This window comes from Octodon degus, unplaced genomic scaffold (assembly GCF_000260255.1).
Source record: "Octodon degus isolate 3935 unplaced genomic scaffold, OctDeg1.0 scaffold00119, whole genome shotgun sequence".
Taxonomy (NCBI): Eukaryota; Metazoa; Chordata; class Mammalia; order Rodentia; family Octodontidae; genus Octodon; species Octodon degus.
This window is the reverse complement of record NW_004524695.1, coordinates 1,016,035-1,025,967: the sequence shown is the minus strand read 5'-3', so window position 1 is coordinate 1,025,967 and position 9,933 is coordinate 1,016,035. Positions and strand designations below refer to the sequence as shown.

The 9,933-nt window shown below is 40.0% G+C and overlaps 1 pseudogene; it reads left to right on the top strand.

Moving 5' to 3' along the window:
* Positions 1-3,590, top strand: part of LOC101572060 — a 15,261-nt pseudogene extending 11,671 nt beyond the window's left edge.
* The last annotated feature ends 6,343 nt before the right edge of the window (positions 3,591-9,933 follow it).

Here is a 9,933-nt window from a genome sequence, read left to right as displayed (position 1 = left end):
CCCACGCTGTGCCTGGGCTGGGACTGGTCCCGCCGGCGCAGGGTAGCAGGAAACTCTCTGCACACTCACCGGACCTGGGCTAGGACTGGGTCTCCTAGCAGTCTTTTTGAGTCAGGAATCTGAGCACGGCTCAGTGAGCTGTAGCAGGGAGCTCAGTTTAGCATCTCTGGGGGAGCACTCAGGTGCGGCCAGGCTGTGTTCTCACCTGGAACTCACTGGGGACAAGCCCCTCCCTCACTCTCTCACTGGCAGGATTCATTCCCCTGGGGTTGCACTGTGTGGGGCCCTGACTTCCTGCTGGCTGTGGCTCCAGCCTGGCCTGACTCCAGGGTCTCTAATTGCTCCTTTCCCCTGGGTGTATACTTGACCAAGTATTTCTTCAGCGTGAGCTCAGGAGGAGTCTCCATAACAAATGTGTTGGCAATATTTAGTGTATTTAAAAAATGAATGGTGTGTAAATAAGGAATTGTCATCACAGGAGTTATATTCCACCACTTTGTCCGGTTCTGTTGGTCAGAAGCAATGCTCTGGCCCTGTCCACTCTGGAAGGAACAGAATTTTACAAGGATATGAACACCAATGGACTGCGTCCAAGGATAGGTCCCTTGATTCTGTCCACCCAGGGTGGACATTTCATCCAACTAAGCTGAAATGAGGGCCTTTGAAGTTCTGCTTTATACCATGCCCTTTCTTCTTCTTTTTGAGACAGGCTCTCACTATGTGATCCACATTGGCCTTGAACTCATTGTGTGGCCCACCCTTGCCTTGAACTTGCAGCAGTCCTCCCGCCTCAGCCTCCAGTTGCTGGGATATACACATGCACCACCATTCCTGGGCAATGCTATGTACCTTAAATATACAGTTTGCTACAGAATTATTGATGCATTTGGTCACGGAATTCTCCCTTTTGTCCTTGCAGCGATACCATAGGATTTAGAAAACAGCACCTTGAAGGGAAAGTGCTGAAGTTTGGGACTCATATTACGATGGTAGGACTTAGGGAAGGGGAGCTAGCACCTCTCTTGCTCTTCCAATATTTATAGTCTGTGATGTTTTCTTACATATGGGATTTGAAGTGTGGTCCATATGTGTGCTTATTTTCAGTTTTTACAGTTTTACTAATGAGTATGTGGATTCCTTTGTTTCATTTCTTGTTTTGTGGGTTTTTTGGTACTTTCATACCTCTGTGAGTTCCTCAACCTTTTATTTAACCATGATTACTGTGTTTTAATCATTTTATTCCTTATTTCCTTACTACTTCTGGGAGATTACTACAGTCAACATCCTCTCCTGATACGTGAGTGATATTTTTCTTATTCTTTTTTTATTTATTAAGTAATTTCCAATTTAAGTAATACACATTTTCCTTTGAAGATGATGACTTCTATTTTCTAAAAGCTCAATCATCACTGAACATTTGCTTTTACACTGAAAAAAATCCACATACAAAGTTAAAGAAGGAAATTATAATATCAGAGCTTAAATAAAATTGAGGTTTAAAAACAAAATACTCATATTTTCAGAACATTGAGGTACATCATTATGTTATTTATTTGAGTTCACTAGGTTTTTCTTACATGAGTATTCAGAAACTATCAATTTCTCTTTTAAGACTGTTTTCATCGTGCCCAATAGCTTCTGGTACATTACTGTAAAGGGTTAACAGAGTTTTGTGCCTTAACTGTGGAAAATTATAAAAACCTCTTGTGCTTCCTGTTATCTACTTTAAGAAATGTATGCTCCCTTTAGGCTCAAGGCTGTTCAACAATAAATAACTGTTTCTTGTCAAGGCAGCAAGCTAACACAAACTCCCTCTCCAACCATCTCCTGTAACATAGTCAGCTTAAGATATATCTTATAAAAATATGCACTTATCACTAAGCTGTAAAAGACCTTTTAGTTATAAACAGTTCGCAGCTGTGTCAAATGAATGCAGTTTCTGTTGTTCTGTGCTAGATAACAAATTTGCTTACCAAACTGGATGTGATTTCTGTTATAAATACCCCCCTGCTACCTACGTTCGGGGCCAATCAGCCTTCTGTGAGAGAAGTGGCTGACGGACCTGATCTCAGTAAATAAAAGCCTCTATTCAAATCTCTATCTGGCTGATCTGGTTCCTAGGCAGAGTTGACCCATAACAATGACACTGGTGATATTGTTGGATTGTAGGAACTGTCTAAATTTTTCACTGATTTCTTCTGTGAGTATTGATTACTCAAGAGTGTAAGGTTTACGCTCAATATGTGTAGTTTCTTTTGCTATTGATTTCTAGTTTCATTGCACCTGGGTCTGATAGTATGCGTGGGATCATTGAACCTATTGAAGTCTGGATTATGGACTTGCATTTGGTCTATATTTGAGAAAGTTCCATGTGGTACTGAGAAGACTGTGTATTCTGTTGTTGAAGTCAAATAAAGTTTATAGATATCCATTAAGTCCATTTGTTTGAAGGTGTGGTGCAGCTCTGATGTTTCTTTGTACAATATTTTGTCTAATTGATCTGTCTGTGACAGTGGAGCACTGACATCCCCACCATAATTGTGTTGATGCTCAGCTGACCTTTTACCATCAGTTGTGTTTGTTTTATGAAGTTAGGTGCACCAGTGTCCAGCGCATCTGAAGTTATAATTGTTATTTCATCCTGTTGCTAATTTCTTCTGTATGCCTATGTTGTAATGAAATGGAGATGAGGAAGAGCTCATTTCCACTCCACTAATTTCTAATCCCTGGGAACCTATAGGGAAGAAGCCAGCTTTTGGACAAACAGGAATCATGCTCAGTCTGGTTACTTCTAGTCCTTGGCAAATCTGGAAAGTGAAGATTGCTTCTCCATACTGTTGTTACTATTCCCTTACTAGGCTCCTGAGAAGTCCCAGGAATTTGACTAAGTGACAGGCAAACATGAGCTCTCTAGGTTCTCCCCAGGAGTCACGGCACCAGATGTGCTGATTTGTACTGCAGGCTTACATAGCTACTTGCGGACAAGAATTGAGTTCAACACGGGCTGGTTTTATTGAAAATTCATTGTTACTGCCACCATGAAAAGTGTGAATTTTTCTTTATATTACAGTAAGTTTGACTCGAAATCCAGATGCAGTTCATCTTAACCTCTAACTTTCTATGGATCAAAGACAACTGACTTGTGGGTGAAGCCAGCAAACATTTTCGGTTTTGTCCAGAATTACCGCCCTCCCTTGTCCTGGGCTGTGAGGGCTTCAGCTCAGGAAGACACTACTTCGAAGTGGATGTTGGAGAAACAACAGCTTGGGATGTGGGAGTTTGTGTGGAAAATGTGGAGCAGAGCTTTAGAATGAAGCAGAAGCCCGAGTATGGATTCTGGAACATCCAGCTGCTGGACAGGAAATGGCTGTGTAGCGCTGACCTCCCTCCCACCTCCTCTTGAGTTGCATGAGAGACCCCTGGTGGTGGGGGTTGCTCTGGACTATGAGGCTGGAGCTGTGTCCTTTTACAGCATGACCTCTGGCTCCCACATCTCCATCTTCCCCAAGGCTTCCTTCTCTGATTCGCTGAGGCCCTTTTTCCAGGTTTATCAATATTCACCTTTGTTCCTGCCTTCCTGTAGTGAGTAAGCAAAAAGAAGGAAAACCTCCGTGTCTTAAACTGGTAGAAAATGTGTAGAGCCCGTGAAGGCAGAACTTTGATCAGTTTTGTTCAGTATTATTTCTTCAGTACTTAGAACAGAACTGGACTTTTAGAAATATTTAAACAATATTTATTGAATTCATGGCTTCAAGCTGGAAATATAGCTCTGAATCATGAGCACCTGCCTGGCGAGTACAATGTCCCAAGTTCAGTCCCAAGTACCATGGAAAAAAAAAGTGAATTCATAGCAATAAAGATAATGACAGTAGCATAGTCTGTCCAACTGAGAGGAAAGCAAGATAATTTGATGGCCTGACATCATTCTTTGAATCTCTCTCCACTCGTTTCAGTTCAGTTCTCTCATTTCTGATCATTCTTGGTTGATGATTTGGGTGACTTTGGGGCAAAGAGGTCTGTACACCTTCACTTTATTTTTTTTTTTTTGAGAACTTTGGACTAGTTTATGGGGAATGAAAGAAAGTCACGCCAGGAAAGTGAAAGAAAGCCACACCAGGAAAGAGCAGGAAAAACAAACAAACAGTGGTTTCCCTAGCGTAGACATGCTGATTAGTGATATCCACTACAATCTGGGACAGACCTACAATTCTGCCAGACCCAGTGAGCTTTCCTAGGGAATCACCAAGCAGTGATAGAAAGGAGACAAAAACCTTTCCTGAGAGATGCTTTAATGGAAAGTAGAAGGTGAGTAAATGATAGATTGTCATGGGGATTTAATTCTGGAAAAGACAAAATAAGTTGGCCTCGTCCAGATTGTGCTACAGCTGCCTGTTTTGAAATATATTTACATTCCAGTAAGTAATATTTGCTGAAATAATTGTCAGTAGTTTTGTTATGACTCAAATGCGGCAAAAGAGTACTTATCCTAATCGTAGGTTTATCATGAAAACTGAAATTAATCAGATTTATATGGTTACCTATGAGTGGGCTAATGACAGGAAGGTAGTGAAGTCAGCCAAAGGACAAACAAGATTAGCTTTGATGACCAAAGTCCAAAGTCACTAAATATTACAATAAATTGCTGGTCCTTCACATTCCCTATTCCTGTATATGTATGGAACACATGCTAATAAATTTCTGCTTGTTGTTTTCTTATTATGTGTCCTTTGTTATTCTAGTATATAAAGGTGCCCATGGAGAAATTAAGATGGCTGAAGAAAGAAGTGTTTCTTTATGCCTCAGTCTTAATTGTTCTCTATTCCTGTAATTCTCAAGCATCAGCTCCACTATGTAGCTGAGAAGTTTCCCTCTGTGCAGTATCCAGGTCACAGATACATTTTCTATTTCTTGGCTTTATGAAAAGAAAAGGAGAAAGTGTGATGCAAGCAACAAGGAAAGAGCTTTTCAGGAAGCTCTGCTTCAGAATTCCTCCTGGTGCCTGGCTGTCACCTCTACTTTCCTGCCTGTAGTCACACTACTGAACCCCAGAAAAAGATTGTGTCACACTACTGAACCCCAGAACTACTTGTCCTCCATTATTCTGCCAGTCATATTCATCTTGGTTTTAAAAGGTGAAGCCTGCTCTTTGCTAACCACATGTTCCAGCTGCCGATCATGGAGCATGGACTTAGACTGCCCTCCTAAGGGCCAGGAGAAGCTCCAGCAAGCTTAGTTGTTTGGGAAGGTATACTAACATGCCCAACCATTTTTGGGATTATAAAAAATAAAAATGTGATAATATATAGAATGAGATTACAATAATGACAAAACACAGCACCGCAACTCTAGCTCTCTCCTTGGCCAACTAAGGGAAGAAATCAGGGGGCACTCTGGTTTCAGACTATCTCCTGCCTGTCCACTAAGGCTCCCTAGTATCTAACTCTTTGTGAAAATCTAAAGCAGAGAACTCTGGGAAACTTGAGCATTGGCCATTGAGTAATCATCCCTGTCTGCTTTCAGAACTGATTATTCACTTCCTAAAGATTGGAATAGAAGAATCTAATTCGAAAACAGTAGAACAGTTATATCCGTGCCATCTGTCTAAAACATGAAGAAGGTAGGGGACTCTTGTCTTACAGGCATTGCATTCTGTTTATATACTCTTTTTATCAGACACATACACTATGTTTTTGTGGATTCAATAGTATCTAAACCCATGTCTTCTGACTTACAATTGCTAAGATCCCAAATAAAGCCCTTTTATCTTTGCAGTTTAGGAGTTTGAGCTGATAGACAATGTCCCACCATCCTTTTCTTAAGTGTGGTCTTCAAAGAAAAAGAAAGAATTTTAACATTGGTAGAGCCTCAAGAACTCTGCTCAAAAGAGACACTACATCTTTAGGGCCTTATTTTGGTAGCTAAAATAAATGTTCCATTACAATTAGATGTTTCAGAAAATAAAGAAAATATGGGAAGTAAACAAATGATGGAATAGAGATAAAATGAGAAACTGAGTTACAGTAAGTTAAAGGAAAAATAATAATGCTTCTTTGTCTAGCATCACTTACTATAGAAAGGATGGTGATCCATTCCTTTTCTAGCCCTCATTACTCCAGAAAAGAGGGATTCCTTTTCAGAGATGAGAACAACAGTTGACACCAGTATGTGGACTCACCCCAGACCAGCAGATCTGGACCCCACCCCCTGAACCCCACACTTCCATGGGTCTCTTTAGATACTCAGTGAAGTATTGTCATCCAGCCTGCTCCTTACACATTAAAAGAGACTCAGGTGACAGGTTTCAGCTGAGCACTAACATCTTGTAGCTCTGGAGTGACACTGGAGGGACTATTCCAAGCTGTCACTGAGGCTGAGATTTTTAGCCTTGCTCAGGGCCTGTCCCACCCCAGATGAACCCTAAGTTTAACAGTAGCTAGCCCCTCTCCATGTTCCCTTCCTTGTGAGGTCCTGCATGTTCCCAAGGTCCCCTGGCCAGCAGGCCTCCTCCTGAGACTGGGCCAGGTCTCAGGCTGCCGGACATGAAGCAGGAGGCACCAGAACCTGGGATATGCCCAGCTCGAGCAGGGCAGGATGAGGGACCTGTGGGACAGGGGAGGCAGGGAGGGAGGAGATTAGAGATCATCATGGCCCATGTCTGGGAGCTGTGTGCTGAGTGGGCCAAGTGCAGGATGGAAGGAACTGTATCTCTGAGTCACCCCTGGAGGACATTCTCCCCAAACAGAGAGGTCTGCACTGATGTCCATGTCCTGCTTGTCTAACTCAGGATCCAGTTACATTTATGCCAGCATTCAAGTTGGTGGTGGGGGCTGGGGATTACAGAATTTCACACTCAGGTCCTGGACAAGATATAAATTGCTTATGCTTCCCTGGCAAGCGCAAGCTTGATCCACCTGTCAGGTTGGGATGGCAGAGGCAGCTGCAAGAAAACAACAGGGACAGCAGAGAAAGAGTATAGGGCCAGAAACTGATGCCCAGCTCTGCCAACCACAGCCACAAAGGATGGGCTAGGAATGATGGGAAAGGCAGGGCTAAGTTCATTTATCTATTGATAAAATCATAAAGGTGTGCAGGTATTAGAAGGTTTTCCTGTGTACCTCGCACAGTGCTGAGCTCATTGTATATGTTAAATGAATGAATGAGTAATTCATTAGGTTAAGACCTTACCTTTCTTGTGACCTATTTAAACCTTGCTGCAGGCTTGGTGATCAGCAGTGTGGGGTGGTACTGATACACAGAAAAATCATCCCTGGTCATGTAGAGGTTTTATTTATTTTTTCTTTTTAATTAGGCTTATTACAGCACTCTCTTGTGTTCCCTAAGCCTGAATTCTCCTCATGCATTTTAACTGACCTAGTTCAAATCTTTGTTATTCACCTGTGTCCTGTGAACTTTGGTTGGCATTTAACTCTTTCTCCAATTGCTGCCTACAAATCCCTTTAGATACAGAGTTTGATCCAATCCTGTTGGAATTTCTTTCTGCTTCTTCTCTTGTCTGCCACCAACACCTGCTTCTGCTCTAACTTCTATTATCTGTCCACATGTGTTTGAGTATTTTATACTATGACCATAAATCCTTAGATTGTTTTCTCATTTCCACAATGAAGTGGAAAACATAAACAAATACGAATGCAGTTGCACTAGCACACACATTTTTAAAGTCTGTGTTGCACATGTTTAGAGGTATGTAAATATTGTACTACAGGTTTATGAGGCAAGCTTAAAAAGCTGTGCTTATAGATCATACTTAACATAACCTTTATAAGTGTGACATTTTGGAGTCAATTTGCTTTTATTAGCTGCCATTAAATACCTGGGCTTCTTCATGAATCATTTTATTATAATGGTTTTCTGTGACCTGAGTAAAGGGCTGGAGATATGCTCTCATGGAGCTTTAGGAGCAAATGGCCCAAGCTCTGTACTTTTTGATTATTATGCTTTGGGCAGATATATCCTCAGTCAAGCAAACCAGGGGAATGGTATAACCTACCATAAAAGTTTTCTGCATACTAATTTAGAGAAGTTATCTCAGAAATAATCTCCTGGGAAAAGCCCAAGAAATGGAACATCAAGAAATGGCTGGGACCAGGGTCTCTGACATCCTGAGGTCAGATTGTCAGGTAAGCTTTCCATTCTGTTCCTTCCTCACAAACTTCTTTCTGGTCTGTTTGCTGCCTCCTCTGTGGGCTCAGATGCTAAGGATCAAGCCTTCAATATTTCAGCTAAGGGCTGCACTAACTGATAAATACGTAACACATTACCTAGCACAGCTGAATTAAAGCCAAATAGAAATCTCTCATTTTCAGAAGAAAATAGAACATAAAGTTCTCCCATATAACTACATGGTTCCATCTTGTTTCTACGTCTCATCCTTTAGTCCTCCTTTCCTTTGGAAGGGTGTTTTTGTTTGACAGAGTTCATGATCTTATTACTTTATTAAGCTTGCATTTTGCTGTGTACTTGTTTGTATCATATGCATGAAAAATGTTAACTTTTATACTAGTTCTTCCGTGAAATATTTGTTGGTATTGATTCCATGGAAGAGTTTTTTCTTCATCCTACTCACTTTGGGCCTAATTCAACTTTATTCATTCTAGCTTATTTAGTAGAAGGTAAACTAATTATTTGAGAATATTTTTCTGTCTTGATATGAATTTGATTCTTAGCACTGATGTCACTGTGAATCATCAAGGTTTGCATCTTATGCTTTTATTTTCACTCATCTCAAATTATTTTCAGATGTTGGTTGTGGATATTTTCTTTGGGGATCTTTGATTCTTTAGTTATGTCGTTTAGTTAGGACATATTTGTGAATTTTCCATATTGTTTTTTCTATCCGTGCTGTCTGAGTTTACTATGACACGGTAGGAGAACAAGCAGTGTGTGATACTGCTATCGACCCTTTATCCCTTCTGTGACTTTCACAGCCTCATCAGTGATCTGTTCTGTAGCATGTTCTATGTGCATTAGAGAACAATGTGATTTCTGCTATTGGTGGCTAAAGTATTTGATAGATACCTGTTAGATTCATGGTTTTTACTACTGATAAATCTCCTATTTCTCTATTGGTCTTCCTTCTACTTGTTTGATTCATTTTAGATTTTTGAAGCCCAAAATTATATTTCCTATTTCTTCTATCCTGTCAATCTTGCTTCATGAATGTTAGCGTGCTGTTCATTGGCCCATGCATGTTTACAATGTTAATTTTCCTTGATGGATTGACAGATTCATCACTACCAACATTCTTTCTTTTTCTATAGTCACAACATTTCCTACTGATCCTCTAGTTTTGTTTTGCATATTATGCCTACTCACTTTTTAATTCATCCTACTAGTGTTTTTGAATTTAATGAGTCTCTTATAGACAGTATGTAATTGCATCATTTTATTTGTTCTATCAATATCTTGCTTTTTATCAATTTTCATTTAATATGTTGCTGATAAAGCTGAATTTATATTTGCTACATTGCTGAATATATAAATCATTTCTATTCTTATTTTTCTATTACTGCTTTCTTTTGTGATAAATGCATTATTTTCTTGCTTGCCAGTTTAATATCTCACTTCTTTTAAACTTTTTTTTTTTGTGGTACCTGGGATTGAACTCAGGACCATGCACTTGCTAGGCAGGTGCTTATTCTACTGAGCTATCTCCCTGCCCTTTGAACTATTTATAAGTTATTTTGTTACTGGTTGCTTTGTGGATTACAACAAAATCCATGGTTCATGTGGTTTGCATGATATCAGTTTTCCTGTAGTATATTTTCTCTTTCTTTCTTTCTTTCTTTCTTTCTTTCTTTCTTTCTTTCTTTCTTTTTTCTTTCTTTCTTTTTCTTCTTTCTTTCTTTCTTTCTTTCTTTCTTTCTTTCTTTCTTTCTTTCTTTCTTTCTTTCTTTCTTTTTTTTTTTTGTACTT